Here is a 21578-nt window from a genome sequence, read left to right on the forward strand (position 1 = left end):
ACAAAAAATACGGATGTCGGACCGTAAGTGAATTTACATACACGCGTAATTGTCTGTCAAAAACATATTAATGAATTCGCGGGCCTTTGTAGGATGTTTCTTAAATAATTTATTCGAGTAATGAATTTTAATAGTCCATTTATTGAACTGGGCTGGAATTGCAGTGAAAAGTTAACAGTGTAACTATGTAACGTAGATATCTAAACCTTTAATTTTGGACTTTTATTTCTAACGAATTTGCCATTTTAAAACCGGTTGTCGATGAATTTTATTAGGAAGTTAACATAATCGAAGATAAAATCAATATATATATATATATATATATATATATATATATATATATATATATATATATATATATAATATATATATATATATATATACATATATATATATATATATATATATATATATATATATATATATATATATATATATATATATAAACCCTTATCCGCACCCCAATGGTGCATAGGGCACTGCGTCATATAAACGCAGTGTTATCTTGATCGTTTACACATGAAGAAAAGGTGATCAGCCCTCCGCTTCAGGTACCAGTCCAGGGTAGTATTGAATAAATATTACAGTAAAAAAATCACTCATATTTATTCTTACCCCCCCTGGGAATCGAACCCGGGTCCTCCAGAACGGTAGCCGAGCGTGCTGACCATTACACTACGGGCTAAATATATATATATATATATATATATATATATATATATATATATTTTTTTTTTATTTTTTTTTTTGTTACCGAATAAAAGATAAGTTTACATACTTACCTTAGTTCAGGCTTTTTTTAATGCATATCTAGCATTGGGAATCGATTAAATACGGAAGTTAACATTATAAATAAAAATAAATAGTCAAACCGGGACGCATACGGGTAAGTCTACTGTTGGGTAAACTTCGAAAACTGACATAAATAAAATTGAATTCGCAGTTTACCCGTGTACATCTAGGTCTATACCCTATATATTTATTTGACTTATAATATTTAAATATATACCTACTATTAAAAAAATCTAATTGTAATATATTATTTCGTGGGTATACTGGCAAAAAGCGTTAACTGTAAAATCCCTGTTTGAATAATCCTTGTTCTTTAACGCTTTTAGCCTGGATAAAATACCGGCTATTAAACTTAAAGTTGTATTTATTTTTAAAACCACATAAATATGACATTTCAAACTATTTAGTTTATTTTTCCAGTTTATAGAACTTTGAACTTTACAATATGCATCATTAAGTCAAAATATCACATTTTCGAGTTAACGTTTTTTTGCCAATATACCCACGATATATTCTTTAAAAAAAAAACTTCGAGACACGTGTGGCTCCTTGCGCTGCCGGTCGCTTACTGAATTGTATGTTTGAGAGTAGAGCGTGTACCTGTATGGAGTGGGTAGGAGGTGGTGCGCAATAATTTAGCAAGACGTCAGGTAGAGTGTAGAGTGGCTGCGGGCGCCAAATTCTCACGAAGTGCGGAAATAGAACTAGGCCGACCGACGCGGACCGTGATAAGCGACTCTGCTCGACGCGAACGTGATTATTATTCATAATCGCGTCAGGTATTCGGCATACACAACACGCCGGTGATATTCTCCAAATTATCGCTCACCCAGTCATCGCTTCTGGTAAATTAAATCTTCCCGGAACGGATTTTTTCGGCACAGTAACTGTCCAAACTTAAAATACAGTAAGGGACATTTTTGGACTAAGTAGAATCTACTGTAAATGTCCCTTACTGTCTTTTAAGTTTAGACAGCCGAGTAGGTAGATAGTCAGTAGGTAGGTATTCCGCCTCCGTGGTGTAATGGTAAGTTAGCGATTCCCAAGGGGGGGGGGGGTTGAAAATTAATATCAGCGAATACTCTAATATTTATTTAATTATACTCTGGACTGAAGCGCAGGAGTGATCACCTTGCCTTCACGTAAGTAAGGATCAAAACTTTCGTGAAGGCAAGGAAGATAACACTGCGTCAATACGATGCAGTACCCTATGCACCATTGAGTGCGGATAAGGGAAAAGAAGTAGGTAATAATAAGATGTTCACAACGTTTTGAGTGTGTCGAAATACTTGACAAATCTGGGTTTCTCTGTATATATATATATATATATATATATATATATATATATATATATATATATATATATATATATATATATATATATATATATATATATATATATATATATATATATATATATATATATATATATGTATATATATATATATATATATATATATATATATATATATATATAAAAATATAAATATATATATATATATATATATATATATATATATATATATATATATAAATATATATATATATATATATATATATATATATATATATATATATATATATATATATATATATATATATATATATATATATATATATATATATATATATATATATACCTATAGTCATACAGGAGAAAGTGACCAAGTGTATTTTTTACAAAAACGTGATCATTGACTGTTTGATATCTTACTAGCTTAATCTTGACCTGAAAAAAATCCCAAAGGATTTTAAACTTGTAAGTATTATATATTGACTTATTAAAAATGACTAACTGCATTGATGTTTATTTTCTTGACAAGCAAAAGTGACTTAAATGGCCCTCCTGAACATTTTACGTTTTGTTAGTTGGTCACTTTCTCCTTTACGACTACGATATATATAAATTCTATTATAATAAATACTGTACTTCATTATCTCTCTCCAATTTTATGTCCCTTTCTGATATTCAGATTTCTCAAAAAACAAGGTGGTTCAGTTGCTATTATCGGTCTAAAGTTATGTAAATTGTGAAAATAAAGTAATTTTGTGATACATCAATTAACTTGGAGAATAAGTTCTAAGCATTTTCTTTTACATTTCAGAGGGTTAATTTAGATTATTCAGTCTCAAAGGTATTCGTAAATAACATTTGGTAAGTATCCTTCTCAATGCATTACAGATTCGATAATACACTTCAAGTGTTAATAATTTCATTATAAATGTGGTTGCACTAAAGGTCTGGCTTTGTTCTGCTGTTCTTCCTCTCAGCTCTAAGGAGGTCAGATGTGTTACTACATGCACTGGAAACGAAACTACAAGACCGTTTTACGTATGAAATCAGCGGTTTTAGTGGAGTCTACGTATTTTTTTATTATTATTATTTAATTCTTTTGCATTTCACATTGCATTTACAAAAACATAAATACAAAAAAAGATACCACAAAGGCATGGCACGTGTGTTAGTATACATTTTATTTTAGGTTAAAATAAAGGGCAGTGACAATAATACAATGGATATCAGCAATAAAAATAGATTAAAAGTGCTAATATAAACTTCAAATATTTGATTTTAACAGAAAACAAAAAAAATCAAAGATGAAAATGAAATAAGTTATCAAATATGTACTATATGAGTTATAAGTTTAAGAGAAGAAGGTACTTAGATCTGTTTTTTTAAATACATATATAATTTAAGCAAAATTTTAAATCGAAAGAAATTTCCATAATTAATGTATAATATATCATATAGTATTTATAGAATGAATTAACAGTTTAGGAGCTTTGAAAAATGAGTGTCTTACGTATGATCAAACCCTTTACTACATGTTCTGCTCAGATGTCGGAATTATTGTGTAGTTGCGAGATGAGGTTTTATCACGTTCCTTTGTCGCTCGGAGGGGCCGGGACATCTGTTTTCAGTTTCTGTTCCAATATATGTGTTCCTTTTTTCGTCATAGTGTTTTGCTTTCAAGTCATCTGGTGTCGTCAAGTGTTCCTCCTTACTCATCTCGACTGGATCGTTGCCTTTCAAACACACGGTACTTGAAATACGCACGAAAATGTCAGCTATTTTTAACATTATTTGTTTGTTTTTTTTTTAAACTTCCACAGTGTGCATGAGACGTGCGGTTTATAATATTATTATCACAACAATATGTTCAGTACATTTATTCAAATCTATGCACTAAATTTAACCCTAATTCACGTCTGTGTAAGCGCCCTTGAGGTAGTATTATTCGAAAATGGCACTATATAAATTATCCAAAATTATTATTATTAAAATTACTTCCTGGTAGTTGAAAATAGGGCCAAATGAAGACATGAGAAAACTTGGCATGATCAAGCATTTTGAATACTTACTTGAAAGGTGTTTTCAGATGGTTTGGATATGTGGAACGAATGAGTGTGGAGAGAACTGTAAATCAAAGTAATGAGGCAAATGTAGTTGGCATAAGGAGCAGAGAAAGCCTGAGGAAAACTTAGCATGATCAGGTATGTCAAATACTTGAAAGCGGCCGGGTCAGGAGTCGATTAATCGGCGGGTTTGTATGAAAAGACGCATGTGGAAGAGGCCAATAATGTTTACAAAGATAGTGTTCTATATTGAAAATGATGTAGAAAACATCAAAATACTTGTCACAACAGATTTTTAGATATATGTAGTTGTGTTTACCAAGTAAAATTCAAATAAAAAATGGATAAATAATAACATTTACATTCCAATAAATTGGAGAAGGAAAAGATATAACTATATCTATTGTTCGATTGAGAACCGTTAAGACACGTTTATTTTTATTTGTAATAGGATTTAAAGTAAATATCGAAACCCAAAATAATCATACAAAGATACGTAAACGTGCGTGACCATTAAAATGTTGTATTTCATATTAGTTTATTTAAACAGTTACAAAAAATATAAAAAGAAACGAGACAGGTATAACTTAATAATAAAAATATATACTTTGTGTACAGAAATCAGTTGTAGCAAAAAAAAAGTCTGACAGCGAAATATATAATATATATATATATATATATATATATATATATATATATATATAAGAACTAACTAACTAAACATCACGCCGCTTACCCGCAGGGGTAGGCAGAGAGAATAGAAGCCATAACACTCTGTCTTTGCAGTCATTTGCAACATTCTTCGCTTCATGCATCTCCTCATACACACCCATCGATTATTTCCAACTTCTAACCCGGCCGCATTCATGTATTTGATATACCTGATCATTCCAAGTTTTCCTCGGTCTTCCTCTGCACCTTTTTCCAATTAGATTCGCCTGATAAACTTGTTTTACTGTTCTTTCTCACCCATTCGTCCATACGTCCAACCCATTTCATCACACATTTCTTAATTTTATATATACGAATATATTATATATGGTAATAAAAAAAAAAAAGTGATTTTTTTGTGTCATCTATACTAACGAAATATCTACTTGACTATATCCCTCCGGAACTTGCGAGTAGCAAAAGCGGCGAAAATCAAATGTTTTAAAAATATTTGACAAAAAATGCCATATTTCCACTGCTTCAAGTAGATTATCCGAACGTCAACCCAAGAGACCGAAAACGGATATATTTGGAGCAAATAATAACCAATTTTCAAGTGTTCGGATATGTTGTTCGAGCGACGATCTGCGAACACATTTGTTTTATTAGGGAGGAATGTACCTATTAGTAAAAGTAAAATGTTTCCGCTCGAATTATAAGAGGATGGTGACGTAATTATCTCCAATGTGTTCGGTAACACATTAATAGGCCACGGAAATGGTATGTAAACTTTATGCCCTTAACGATCACGTAAAAGCTTACCGCCTTTTTTCTGAGCGAACGGAGCAGTGATGAGAAACCTTTTTGATGTAGGCTTAACTTAAAATTAAATCATCTAAATAGCCCAAAACTATTCAGGGCTATGGTTTATGAATAAGACCCACTCTAAGAGTTTTCAATTTTTATTTATTTATAAATTGAATATTAATTTTAATCCGATGTATCAAATATATTTGTTTGGGTAATCCATCCCTTCGCATACACATTTTACAAATAAATAAAAATGATATCCGAGCAAATATGTTTTATTTATTTGACGAGTAAACTTGAAACAAAAATAAGATCCACGTTAAATGCTATTTTGAACATTCAACATCATTATACTTTAATTATATTAAAGTATAATGATGATGAATATAAATTAATTATAAGAATAGCTGTGAAGGCAAAAAATCTAATTAACGCCCTCTTTGATAACGTATATTGATCTACAAGATTCAAAACACTGAATCACATCAAACAAAACCTAATACATACATCTTTTGGTAAAAAGGACTTAATTATTATGCAATAAAGTTGTATAACCTGATTGTATTATATATAGTCCGCTAATAAATAATGAAACTAAGTACAAAATAAATTTATACGATAAATAAGTATTGTAAAATGTGCCCTCGGTACAAGAAAAATCAGTGAGGGCATATTGTAATTTATAATTTGTAATAATGTGTATGATGATAAAGAAATATTTAAATTAACATATTAGGAATTGTAAATAATATCATTTTCATATCATATCCACGTCTGTGGAATCGCCCTTGAGGTATTTTTTTTTGAAAACTTCACAGATTATCCAAAATTATTATTATTATTACTAATCTATGGTTTTACTTACATGGTTTTGAGAAATTTTACTGAATAGACATAAAAATCGTTATTAAAATTATTTACAACATTTTGAGTGTGTCCAAATACTTGTTCACAAAATCTGGATTATCTCCAATTACAGGAGTTATTTTCATATTATTTTTTGACATCTCATCAAAGATGAAAATGGTATTTTCTGGCGTTTCTCATGTGTGTGATTATAATCCAGGATTCGGACCTCACATACTAATATAAGAGTTTCTGCTTAGTAAAAAAGCTTCTTTACATCTCACCAATAGATGTCTCTAGTGAAGTTCTAGTGATTCAAGAAAAAGGTTTTTAAATTGGTTCATATATATAGAATTTGAGTAGTGTGGTTGTCAATAATGGGTAGAATTGGTGAATGTTACACGTGTGTAAAGTGGCCACTTAAACCAGCCGATGACGGTCGTCAGCCCCGTAAATGCCCAGACTTCCATATTCTTCTTCATCTTTGATGAGATGTCAAAAAATAATATTAAAATTATTCGCAGGCCGCCGGTTGCTTATTACTTCTTTAGAATTCTAGATATTAGTAGCGCGCAAATTGTCGGGATATGATTTTACTAATGAAGCGATTATACCGGCAACCCTTGGTATTGGAAAAAAATATACATAATTTTCCCATTTGCTGTTTTTTCGATTATTTGTAACGAAGACTAAAAGCATTGGCCATCTTATCTGCACAATATTCGCCTGTAAAGATAAGTTAAAGCGCCCTTGAGATATTACATACGCTAAATTAGAGGTGTAGAAATTAGCCAATAATTATTTTAAATATATTATATTCACAATTAATTTGATTGCGACATGTATTTGAAAATAATTTTTTATATTTAAACTAGATATTAGGATTGCGTGATATTTCGCAACGATAAAAGTTGAATGATTAATAAATTTTTAATAGTAGGTATCAAAGCACGGAATCGTGATAAAGTCACGAAAATTGGAAGAAAATGTATTTTGTAAATACGTTTTGTTTGTAATATTTCATCATAATACATACATACCTATTGATAACTGCAATCTGATTTTTGATGAATTTTTCTTTATAACACGTACAGAATTTTAATAAAAATGTATGCATGTGTAATTTCTCAGAAAATTTTGACCATGATTAAAATTGTAATAATCAATATGTATGTAATTTATGGTCATTTTTATTTCACTATATTTTGAGTGTGTCCAAATCTTTGTTCACTAGGTTTGTCTCCACTGAGGAGTTATTATATTGATATCTCAACATAGATGAAGAAGAATATGGATACGGCTTTGGCTGGTTTAAGTGATCACTTTATAAAATGGAGCATTATCCATATTACATGTGATCGACTACCACACTACTCAAATATCGGAATTTATAGTACTGCTTCAATTGACGCCATCTTGTTTATGCTACATCTTCGGCACCATCGATGGATGAATGGCCGTCTGGTTGGGTTTAAAATGATCACTCAAACCAGCATATGAAAGGTCGTACGCTATGTAAATGCCCTGGATAACATATTCTTTTGTTTTATGTTTATCAATATAAATAATTCAATGATTATTTTAACCATAGGAAACATATTCTGAAAAATTACGCTCGGATACGTTTTTTGTGATGAACAAACACTCCTTTCAAGAACGTCAAAAATCAAAAATCGTCAATTTTCAGTTACGCATGTTTTCGGAATGCCCAGAAAATGTACTATATCCCAGCAGAAGAGGCATATTTTTAACTTAATATTTACCCGCTACAGGGCAGAAAGTAATGTTTTTCATTGTGAAGAAAGGGTATTGTTTAATTATTTTTTTTAAATATGCTAAATATTTTTCAAATGGAGAAAAAACCTTCAGGTTTTAACTGAAAAGATTTGTTGCACAGTAAAAAGTTTAATAAGTGGCTTGATATTTATTTTTAATACATTGTGTTATATTTTTAAACTTTAAAAACGTTCTCCTGAAAAAACAAGTTTTTTGATTTATGACGTTCTTGAAAGAAGCGAGCGATATGTGCATATAATTATATAGTATGTGCAAATGCAAGAATAATATGTGTAAATAAAGAGAGTTGGTGAAATTTTATAATAAATGTCATGACACAGAGAGTTTATCATATTGTTAGCAGATTTTCCTTCCTGTGTCAAAAATGGAAGTGACAAGTGCCAGTGTTATTATTTGTGTAGCTTATCATCTCCGTGACCGATAAGGAATGGTAGTTAAACGCTGTTTATTTGTTATATCTTCCCAAGTTTATAGTCTACTCATATTTACGCGTGTAGGCTTAGTAATGAAATGCGAATCCAGTGCACGATTATTATCTGATGTAAATATCTACTGCAAAACATTTCCACGGAAAATGAGTTAAGTCTTAAAAAGCTGGTACCAGGAAAATATATTTTCTGATAATTCATATGGCATTAAGTAAAAAAAAACAGAGAAAGAAAAAGAAACTTGTCATAAGGAAGTGTTTCAAATACTTGAAAGTGGTCAGAAAGGTCATAAAATAAACACTGAAGTGGGACAGATAAAATCATGTTTTTCTAAAACATTTTTACCTCAATGGCAGCGCCATCTGTTGAAAATTACAGAAACACACGCAAGTAGCAAACATCGTTCATAGCGGACAGCGTGCTTCTTGACAGATGCTGTCATTATATATTTCCAATGTTTTCGATTGGATTCTTGTAGATTTTTAATACTTCCATTGCTTCACAAGCATTGTGAAATTGTACATATTAGGGATGAGTGCTTTCTATTTTCTTTCCTTTTTATCTAGTCAGACTGGGCGACAGTAACGCGTAGCTGTGTAATGCTAGTAAACCAATAATTGACATTATATGACTTATCATGACATGGGATCGAATGCAGAGCGGACAGTGCAGTAACAAAAAATGCACTAATGTCAGAAATGAAGACTCTAAGCATATCTGGCAAGAGTCTATGAGATAGAATAAGGAACACCAGGATAAGAAAAAAAAGTCGTTAAATGGGGAAGACAATGAAGAAGATAAGGGTATGCGCATGTGAGGAGAATGGAAACATCCAGACTCCCCCAACCCTAACCCCAAGGTAGACGACTCTCGGGCAGACCACCAAAGAGATGATTTGACAGCTGGGAATCAACATCACAAGAGGCTAATCCCTCTTAAAAACAGGCTACAAGACCTACACAAAGCAGAAGAAGAAGAAGAAGAACTTATTGTATAATTACTGGATATAAATATGTCATCTATACTGACCGTATGAGTAATTGTATAGGATTTTTACTATGCATTGTGATTCAAAACGAACTTTAGCATTTTAATTTTATACTCGTGTGTTGCGGTGAACCTCCATCCGTTCAATGTTTCATTTTCTAAGAAGTTCAATTCTTTAAAAAACAACACACTCACTGATGTCATAATATGAAATAGATAAAATAACGCAGTAATTCATTATATGTATATGTTTTTTAATAATCATGTTTAATATTTTAAGTATAGGGTTCCACGATATTTAGTGGTCGATGATTATAAATCAGACATTGTTTCGATACCAAAAAACATAGATTCTATACTTAATATTATCAAGTTTATTGTTTTCATTTATAAAAGGGATCTTCAATTCCAGAAAACGTTTAACTAATGTAACCGCAAAGTTAATTAATTTAAATTGTTGTTAAATAGTTTAGAAACATCGATAAACAATATTCTTATTTGCATGATTTTTTATTGATACTTCAAACATAGATGAACAAAAATATAGAATTTCGTTATTTAATTAATCACTCTGTGGTAAAATATATCCATTTTTAATTTAAGTTAACTTAGTAAATACTACTGCTTCTTAAAATCTATTGTGACACGTGTTTCGATGCATTCCGGTGCATTTCGGTCTTTGAAATGATGAGGAATGCATTGAAACACTTATCACAAAAGATTTTAAGAAATAATAGTATTTACTAAGTAATTCATAACATAAATGTTCAATTGTGTAATTGGCTTTTATCATTGTCAATCAAACAATTTTATTTTTATTTTTTTATGTACAAGCAATATAATTCTTAAACAAAATAAAATCTAAATAAAAATAATATATATAAGCCGGCGAATTTGTCTGGGAAAGTTAATTTATATTTCTGTTAAATATTTTCATATTCAGACCACCTTTCTTACTTGATATTAGGATGACTTTACAACATTTTGAGTGTGTCCAAATACTTGTTCACAAAATCTGGATTATCTCCAATTACAGGAGTTATTTTCATATTATTACGACGACCCATTAGGATGACTTCATTATTTTATTACTTTGGATGATGAATATAAATAACCTATAAGTGTGTCTTCACAACATTTTTGGATGTGTCCAAATCCTGTTTCACAATACTTGTTCCAAATCCTTGGACACACCCAGAAATAATGTGAATAAAATACTTCTTCTTTATGAGCCCTCTGCCCTTCACTTCTGGATATAGGCCTCTTCCGTATCTTCGTCTACGTTATCATTTCCTTCGGTCGGTTGTTGCTTGCAGCCAGTTTCTACCCTCCACAGCGTCTATGTCATCGGACCATCTCTTTTGGAGTCTTCCGACGTCTCTTTTGTTTTTCAAAGGTCTCCATCTTAAAAATTTTAGGGTCCATCTTGTGGGGTCCTGTCTTGCAATATGTCCTGCCCTGGTTAAATTAAGTGAACTATTCGGGAAAAATAAACTTATGGAGAGAATGCTCAATTATATGAATGTGGATCTGTTCCTTTAGAGTTGTTATAAGTATTAATTTGCTGATTAAAACACGAAGATATTAATGTATCATAAGTATCTATAAATGAGTCCATATTTGCAGTCGACAAAGGAAACCGAATGTCGCCAGTGACTAAACCATCGCTACTACAATGTTGGAGTAATGTACATTGGTAAATAAACATATCAAAGTTCCGGTATGGCAACAGTAGTGAGTTTATCACAAACAGGAAGTGATGAAGTATCCTGGAGACTCAACTGCGGTCGCCAGTCACCGCGCTAATGTGATTAGTGTTCAGACTGTGCGGTGTTCATCGCATGAACCCATATATGGATGATTAATCGTGATTCACGTCTTTGTTCTGCTCTGGTTATATCATAACACCGAATTGATGCCTTTCTTTGCGATAGCGAGCTATTTATATGTAACACATACATATTTATTTATGTTATACGTATGCATAACTCACGATAGTATTATCATATCAACAGAGATGAAGAAGAATATATATGTCTGGTTATTTTTTGGCTTACAAACTCAAGTGAGATAATGAAATATTAATATTTTCAGTAGGCGACTTGCGAATGGATAAAATTATTGCGAATCATAATTATGTGTTTTGGAAAAAATCATAATATGTTGTTTTAACCGTATGCTTTATTAATAAATATGCTATCATTTGGAAATATTTTTTTTGCATTCAAACGTCGATTACCGAAAATGTTAAAATTTCATCATCTCACATAAGTCAGTAAGCCCTAAAAATAACCAGACTTCCATATTCTTCTTCATTTAAGTTGAAATAAATATACACACGTATATATATATATATATATATATATATATATATATATATATATATATATATATATATATATATATATATATATATATATATATATATATATATATATATATATATATATATATATATATATATATATATATATATATATATATATATATATATATATATATATATATATATATATATATATATATATATATATATATATATATATATATATATATATATATATATACATACATACATATGAAAACTTAGAAAACGATCTAAAAAGGAAAGAATATTTTCATTAATTGTTTCGGCAGCCACTTTGTGGTAAAATCTATCCATTTTTAATCTGAGGTTTACTCAGTAAATACCACTATTTCTACAATAGATCTTAAGAAATAGTTGTTTTTATGTGAATGTTACACGTGTGTAAAGTGATCATTTAAACCAGCCTATGACGGTCGTCAGCCCCGTAAACGCCCAGACTTCCATATTCTTCTTCATCTTTGATGAGATGTTAAAAAATAATTTTAAAAATAACTCCTATAATTGGAGATAATCCAGTTTTGTGAACAAGTATTTGGACACACTCAAAATGTTTCAAAGAATATTGTTTGAATAAGTGTTGATATGTTTTTTTCGCCAAAAGCTGTGCACATAGTTTGGCTAGATGCTTACTTATAGGCAGGTTATAACGGTGAATGTTGCGTATTTTTCACCGTACGCGCGAGCTGGCGCCTTGCCCGTTCGCGGGCATTTTTCCCGCCCGATTCGCTCCGCCCGCCATTTTTACAGACTTCAGGAATCTCGCGCGCTTCCTTCCTCCTGGTCGGGTGACATTTCTCATTTGTATTCGCGCGCTCGGCTTGCGGACCGAGAGCCAGATCCCAGCCTCTAATTATTGCACTTGTAAATATATTTACCACACACCTATGTCACATATCACTGGCCAGGAATTCGTTATACTGCCGCGCGTCGTTGGAACTTACTCATTGCGAATAATATAAATTATTTGTCAAGCAGGTACTCTTGTTTAATGTATGTACATTATTTTATGTGTCCGCCTCCATAGTGTAATGATCAGCACGCTCGGCTACCGTACTGGATGTCCCGGGTCGATTCCCAGTGGGGGTCAAATAAACATAGGAGATTTTGTTACTCTAATATTTATTCAATATTACCCTGGACTGGTACCTGAAGTGAAGGGCTGATCACCTTTCCTTCATGCAATTAAAGATCAAGTTAACACTGCGTCGCTACGATGCAGTGCCCTATGCACCATTGGGTGCGGATAATGGTTGAAAAAAATTTTTTTTGCTCTATTTTAAAATCCGTTTAATGTTCAACCCTTATTTTTTTTTAATATATTTTTTAGTATTGAATGTTTTTATTTCAACTCAATGATATGAAGTATTGCACGTTCGACAATTAAAACAATGTAACAAAGATAAGTATTTTTGAATAAAACATTTGTAACAATACTTTGAATATTTAAACTTAAAAATGTGGTTTGGAAGACGTGTAATTCTTGCAATTGGCCAATCGATACGTAAACCAATAAACATGTATAAATTTATCACATTCATCTGTCAAACTGATATCTTGATTGGTTTCGTGATAAAATTATTTAATTCAATTCACGTGCAAATTCCTTATTTACGTCAATGCAATAAAAACACTACGAAATCAGTAATCGGAAGCAAATCTTTAAATTTTAATTAAAATAATTATAATAGTACTTAAGTCTATGGGTACAAAATTCATTGTTTTGATGATTATTATTATCGATGTCTACTGATAAATGTATTTAAAAAATGCCTCGCCTCCAAAATTACGTTTAGGTAATTGGGATATACAATCGTGCTTCTCGTATTCCTCCATTTAAAAACAAAAGTTCTTTTTATTTTTTTAATATATCATCAGAGATGAAGAAGAATATGGAAGTCTGGGTAACATTCACCAATTCTACCCATTATTTGTCAATAAGTCACACTACTCAAATTCTTGGAAGTTTTATATATCGCTCACTCCTTTCAACAACGTCATATATCAAAAAACTTGATTTTTCAGGAGGTCGTTTTTAAAGTTGAAGAGAATAATAAAATGTATTAAAAATAAATAACAAGCCACTTATTGAACTTTTTACCGTGCAACAATTTTTTTAAAAAGTAAAACCTGAATGTTTTTTCTCCATTTGAAAAATATTTAGTATTTATAAAAAAAAATAATTAAACAATACCTGATCTTCAAAATGCAAAAACCACATTTTCTGCCCTGTAGCGAGTAAATATTAAGCTAAAAATATACCACTTTTGGTGGGATAGTAAATTTTCAGGGCATTCCAAAAACATGCATAACTGAAAATAGACGATTTTTGATATATGACGTTGTTGAAAGGAGTGAGTGATATATGATCCAATTTCGAAAAGTTGTTCTCAAATAATTAGAACTTCACTAGAGACATCTATTGGTGAGATGAAAAGAAGCTTTTTGATGTAATTTGTATATGAAAATATAATTGGAGATAATTCAGATTTTGTGAACAAGTATTTGGACACACTCAAAGTGTTGTAAGTTCTTCTTTTTTTTATAGAACCTCTGGATTTTAGGATCTCAGGATAGGTCTTTGCCGCCGCCTGTCGCTCTTGGTATGTTGACTGCCAGCTATCTCTACACCCTTTTAAAGTTGATATTTGCAAAAATAAGTTTAAATGGCAATGTTTTCTTATTTATACATTTTAATAAACAAAACAGCATATTTTTAGAATCGATGAATTCAGCTTGATTTCAACTATTATAATTTCATTTCAACTGCAAAGTAAATCTAGATTCTGCATAGATCTGGCCATTTAATGGATTAAATTCACAATAGACGGACTGTATATTTTGGGAAGATGAAGAAAATGAAAGGTTTTATGAAATGTTATTTTATTTGAAAATAAAAGAATGAAGTATTACTGTCAAATGTCTTAGCACCCACATATCACTACTCTAAAATTAATGCATCCATTTCGTGTAATCTATGTAAATTAATAAAAATGTATATGTTCGGTTGTTCAGAATCTAAATCTAAATTCATCCTTTTTAATATATTCACTGGGAATTTTTATTTTTATTGTTTTTTTTTTTGAATTTTGTTGGTGATTTTTCTTTTTATTCCTTTCTAAATTCAATGGCAGCGCCATCGGTTGAACATAACCACTATTCACGTAATACTTACCCTTGCTCAGGGCGGACACCTAGCTTCTTGACAAATCGCTCACTCCTTTCAAGAACGTCATAAATAAAAAATTGACAATTTTCAGTTGTGCATATTTTCAGAATGCCCAGCTAATGTAGTATATCTCAGCAAAAGCGGCATATTTTCAACTTAATATTTACCCGCTACAGGGCAGAAAATGTTGTTTTTGCATTTTGAAGGAAAGGTATTGTTTAATTATGTTTTTAAATATACAAAATATTTTTCAAATGGAGAAAAAACCTTCAGGTTTTACCTAAAAAGATCTGTTGTACAGTTAAAAGTTCAATAAGTGGCTTCATATTTATTTTTAATATATTGTATTATATTTTTAAACTTTAAAAACGTTCTCCTGAAAATCAAGTTTTTTGATTTATGACGTTCTTGAAAGGAGTGAGCAAAATATCACTCATCATTTTCAATGTTTTCGATTGGATTGTTCCATAGATTTTTTTATATTTTCACTAGGTACTGCACAAATTAAAAATATTCGAAATTTGCATTTTATTTTTTATTTCTTTTTCATTTAACCAGAGTGAGCCTTGCAACGCGTGGCCGGGTGCAGCTACTTAAAAGAAATATAAAAATGATCCAATGCTCTATTAATATTAATTACATCAGTAATCAGCTTATCAATTTCTTTGAATCTGCACGTAGTCCTTCAGGGAGTGATAAAAATTGTCAATACGGATGGATAACTAGACAGAATTGATATTAAAATATTAATTCGAAAGTATGATAAGATTCTCGATAATGAGGTAAATTTCAATCGATTTTAAAATTTTCAAAAATTGTTATTATTAAAAAAAATGTTATCAATGTTTCCTTTGCCCTTCATAGATACATACCTTCTAACACTAGATAAATTCGTACACTCAATTTCTAGGGACGTTTTTCCAATAATATCAAGTTTAAAAAAAAACTAACTATCAATATTACCATGAACTGGTACCTGAAGCGGAGGGCTGATCACTTTTCCTTCATGTTTAAACGATCAAGATAACACTGCGTTTATTTGACACAGTGCCCTATGCACCATTGAAGTGCGGATAAGGGTTTTAATATTATTATCACTAACCATCATGCAGCTTTCTGACCAAGAAATATATATTTAATATAGAAATTGTCCGCCTCCGTAGTGTAATGGTCAGCACGCTCGGCTACCGTTCTGGAGGTCCCGGGTTCGATTCCCAAGGGGGGTAAAGTAAATATAAGTGATTTTTTCACTGTAATATTTATTTAATATTAACATGGACTGGTACCTGAAGCGGAGGGCTGATCACCTTTCCTTCATGTGTAAACGATCAAGATAACACTGCGTTTATATGACAGTGCCCTATGCACCATTGAAGTGCGGATAAGGGTTTTATTATTATTATCACTAACCATCATGCAGCTTGCTGTAGGGGTAGGCAGAGAGAGAAGCACGCCGCACCAATCTTAGCAAATAATTTTCGCTACTTCCGCATTAATGCATTTCCTCATACATACCCACCGACCATGGTAAGTTTTCCTCGATCTTTCTCTGCTTTTATTACCAACCACATTTGCCTCATCAATTTGTTTTACTATTATTTCTTAAATTCAACTTCTTAATTTCTTAAATTCGATTCACGTGCCCAAACCATTTCAACACACCAATCAATTAATTAATTTTTTTATTAATTCAATCGATAATGCTATCAATCCAGCCACATCTCAGCCTTGCATTCTTTCATTATATCGCCATTCGAACATCAGTCATACATCATTTTGCCGCACATTCGTCTGAGAGATCGCTTTTCGCCTGCATTCAGTCTACTTTCATCCTTCATTTGCCAACTCCATTCTTCATATCCATACATAAAATTATTTCATTCATTTAATTATGTTCAAGTTAGTAAAGTTTTCACGATTTAAAAATATCAAATTCATGCGGATGACAAGAAGAGGGGGGGGGGATTTGAAACTTTTATATTATATCAATATTATATCAGTTGTTGAGTGATAGAAAACGAGTAAAAACTGGTTTATGACCAAGATTCATCTTTAAATCTCGCAATAAATATGATAATAGCAGATATTTTCAATACGTAAAATTAAATCACAGAGAAAACACCACGTAAACGGTGATACAGGGTTTTTACTTCAAATTGGGCTTTATATTGTTATATAGATTTAAAAAATATATATTTAATGTAGTACTCATGATTCAAAGTTGTATTGAAAATCTTCAGTGCACATCGCGCGCACAGATTATGACAGCGCGCCGCGCATTTTGATGAATAACCCACTTCCTAGTTTTAATAATAAAATATATAGGCAGGTATTCATACTGATGGTACGTATATGTTCTTACTAATATGAATATATCTTTTTAAATTCTAACTTTAAACAAAATACACTATAGTATCCAATTTCTTTTGTTGAACGTCCAATTTGATTTGTGAAACGTCCAATTCAACGTGTAAAACCTGTATAAGAACCAAAGTGTAAGAATCCCTGCTTAAATTAATTATTTTCGAATAACTATCTTTAGATGTATTATGTAAAGTATTTACCTTACACAGGTAGGAACTTAAATAATTGAAATTATAAGGGTTTGAGTGACTAAAATGGCATGAGTATGGTTCGTTTCTATTGATTCGCTTCAAATCAGCTTTGGAAGAAACATAAATTTAAAAAAATCACTCTAAATATGTATTGACAGAAAATATATTATTTGTAAACATATTTTGCCTTTTAGTTTAACATCGATTTATTAGATTTGATTTTTTATGTTTTAAGACAGATCATTAAAATAAATATATAAATGGTAAATATATAATGGTATCTAGAATTTAACAGTTTCAGTTTTTGATAAACTGCAATTTTTGAAGTTTGTGATTGAGTTCTTAAATCAAATTCATTAAGATATGTTTAAATGAAAAAATGTACGATGGTAATATAGAATATTTAATAAAAAAAACAATACACAGGAATAAATTTATATAATGTTTGATACATTAATGATTTAAAAACACTTACGAATAATCAAATTAATATAAGCATTTTATTTTTTGTGAAAAAAACCACATTGTATTACACAAATCGGTTCTTAAAAATAAAACATACTTGCACAAAAAAACGTATTACTCGTGATCAGATGATAGCGATACACTTCGACGAAAATTTGTTTGTAAATTATTCTCGGTATCAATTTACCCATATTTGTTGCGATAATCGCCGAAGCCAATTGCAGATGGCTGACGCAAAGACACTCACAGGAAGAAGCCGGCATTTCGCGGTTTTTTTCGTTTCTCGATGGGCGTCATCGCCATTTCCGGTCAGTCGTTTCTGTGGGATTTTCCTGCCTGGGTATGCGGAGTGCGGAGTGAGGAGTGGGCGGACTCGCGTGTGTCGAAGTGTATTTTCTTTGTTTTGGTTTGCGTACTGGTTTGGGATATTACACCCGGCCAAAGATACGGCCAACATCTAGGTTTTATCGGTATTGAAAATAAACATCACTTACGATAGATTTTTAATTTGATATGTGCATTACGTAAACCTACAAGTACTTACTTTTATACGCATATTTATTACATTCTGCTCTTGTGGAAAGTACATGATATACATAAGTATCATTCCATGATATTTTTCTATTTGGGGTATAATGTACCCCAAGCATAACTACAGATATGATGGAATTCCTGGATAGTCAATTCGATAAGGTGTTCTATGTATCACTTGGGGACAGATAAAGACCGCACGATAAATTGATAACTCAGGATATTGTATTTTTATGAAATCATTTTCTTGTAAGCGTAATTTTGAAACAGATAAGTTCTCATCACTCACAGTGATCACTTTAACCAGCCAATAACGGTCGTCAGCCTCGTAAATGCCCAGACTTCCATATTCTTCTTCATCTTTGATGAGATGTCAAAAAATAATATCTCATCACTCAGATTACACAAGTTACTTTCTGGAGAAGCCGATGGTCAGCTGTTTTTTTGATTTTAAGATATATCAACACAAGAATGTACACGGAGATTTAAGGTCGTTAATATATGTATATTAAGAATAATTGAGTCCCAAAGCTAGATCCCTGCTGTACACCTGATGTGACAGGCATTGGAGATGACTCGCATCTATTTCTACATATGATCTGGGTTTTATGAACATGTGGAGCTAATGTATAGTGAGAGAATGACTAGAAAGTATGTGTGGCGAATGTGAGCAGAACGAGATCGGCCGAAAAAGACTTAGCACAATCAGACCAATCAGAACCTAAAACCTGGTGGTGTCAAAGGTCAGCGTAATCGGAGGGCATGTGTGACTAGATATAGTATGTATGTGAAGGAAGTGAAGAGTGTATGTCAGGACAGAAGAGTGTAGCATTCTATCTTTTCTGCCTTTCCCCGCGGAGAAACGGCGTGATGGTAATAGTAGCATATTTATTGAAATTAGAACGATTAAGTGATTCGACGTATTTAAGTATGTAATATTTAATAAAATAAATGACGTGAATATCAATTCACGATTTCAAACAAGATTGTTTATAGCAGCGTTTTAACTCTTTTTCAAAGTTATGCTGTACTCGAGTAAAAAAATAGTTTCATCAGTATGCTCGTTGCGATGAGCGATTTTTTTGATGACCACCCTTTGCTTAAGTGCCTAGTTTTGTTGGTGTTTTGACTAGAAAAATTAAGTGCGAAGTATTTTAGTTGGTCCGGACGTATTGTGACACGAGTTAGTGTTGGTGGTATAGGTGAGTCGGGTCAGGCGGCCCAACGCGGAAGTGCCAGAAATAACTTCCTGAGCATCGTGGCTGCCAGCTTTGTGTCTAATCCCACACGACGATTCCTTGCTCACAAATAAAACATCCAAGCTGCACATCAATAAATATCCTCCGCTTCCTCCATTTCATAACAAAGATCAACTAAAATGAATAGATCATTTAAATTAGAGAATTTTATGGGTGGAGCTCAAATGTTGTTGTGACGGAACGGTTAAAAGTTCAGTCGGAGTGCTCTTTTTGTCTTTTATATTTTTATCGCTAATTTTCTGGGTAGCTTCCTTTATTTTATAACAAAGTTCAACTTTTTATTTATTAATATGGTAAATTTTGCCTTTTAATTATTGTAATTCATTTTCTAGACATTTCTACTATTACCATACAATTTTAAAATTAATAATGTAGTTCTCTCCAATAAAGAGACTAAGCTCTTATGCTTGGTGAGGGAATTTCACTTATTATTTATTGTTTATGTTCGTTGGTAATATAATTTATTTTTATCATAATTATTTTTTTGTGTGTTTTTCTTTTTCTTTCTTAGATTAACATGTATATAATTAATTTAATTTACTTTTTAGCGTTTTCATGTCTTCAATTTTTTATATCTGCAGGAATGAATAAATCATTTAAATAAGTGAATTTTATGGGTGGAGTTCAAATGATATTGTGTCGAAACGGTTAAAAGTTCAGTCAAGGTGTTCTTTTTGTCATATATTTTTATTGTATTACTTATTTTATAATGAGGACCAACTAAAATCAATACATCACTTTAATTAGTGAATTTTCTGGGTTGCTTCCTCCATTTCTAAACACAGATCAACTAAAATGAACAAATCATTTAAATAAGTGAATTTTATGGGTGGAGTTCAAATGTTTTTGTGACGAAACGGTTCAAAGTATTATTTTTTCTTATATTTTTATTTTATAATATTATCCGCTTCATAACAACGATTAACTAAAATGAATACATCATTTAACCAAATATTTTGGTCGGTAAATGGTCATGGAACCTGAAGAAGTTTCGGAACGGAAATTATACTTGATATTTTGTCCGCAGCTGAACGAGATAACCTTTGATATTTAAAATTTATTAAAATAATCATCAAAAGATAAGCAATAGGGAAACAGGATATCCGATAACTGTTATAGACGGCTCCGAAAATGCTTGATGATATTTCTGACTCGGCAGTCACTTTGTGATAAAATCTATAGTATTTACTAAGTAAAACATTAATTAAAACCTAACTAACCATCACGCGACTTCCCCGCAGGGTTAGACAAAGATAATAGAATGCAACACCACTCTGTCTTTGAAAACATTATTCGCCTCTCCCACATTCGTGCATCTCCTCATACATACATACCCGCCAATTATTTTGACTCCTAACCTGACCACTTTAAGTATTTAACAACACTCATAATGTTGGCTTACTATTAAGGGTTATAATTTACTGTGTTACTTGCTAAAAATAAAATTTATTATGTAGGTATTTGTGACAATGCTCCGCTCCAGTAGTGTAGTGGTCAGCGCGTTTGGCTACCGTGCTGGAGGTCAAATATTAATTTAATAATATCCTGGACTGGTACCTGAAGCGC

The 21578-nt window shown here is 31.5% G+C and overlaps 1 protein-coding gene across 3 annotated transcripts in view; it reads left to right on the forward strand.

Moving 5' to 3' along the window:
- LOC148299923 (uncharacterized) overlaps window positions 1-21578 on the forward strand; it is a 71464-nt gene that overhangs the window by 24109 nt on the left and 25777 nt on the right. Inside the window, exon 2 of one of the 3 annotated variants that reach the window (XM_088275512.1) lies at window positions 14582-14636. The exons of 1 other annotated variant lie outside the window; for it this stretch is intronic. The gene's annotated coding sequence lies outside the window, so the exon portion shown is untranslated. Of the gene's footprint in view, window positions 1-14581; window positions 14637-18589; window positions 18693-21578 lie in introns of those variants that run through there. One more of the 3 variants, XM_088275513.1, reaches the window with a different exon arrangement.

The sequence above is a fragment of the Brachycentrus maculatus genome, unplaced genomic scaffold (genome assembly GCF_059751285.1).
Source record: "Brachycentrus maculatus isolate JH-2025_06_01 unplaced genomic scaffold, ASM5975128v1 h1tg000885l, whole genome shotgun sequence".
Classification (NCBI taxonomy): domain Eukaryota; kingdom Metazoa; phylum Arthropoda; class Insecta; order Trichoptera; family Brachycentridae; genus Brachycentrus; species Brachycentrus maculatus.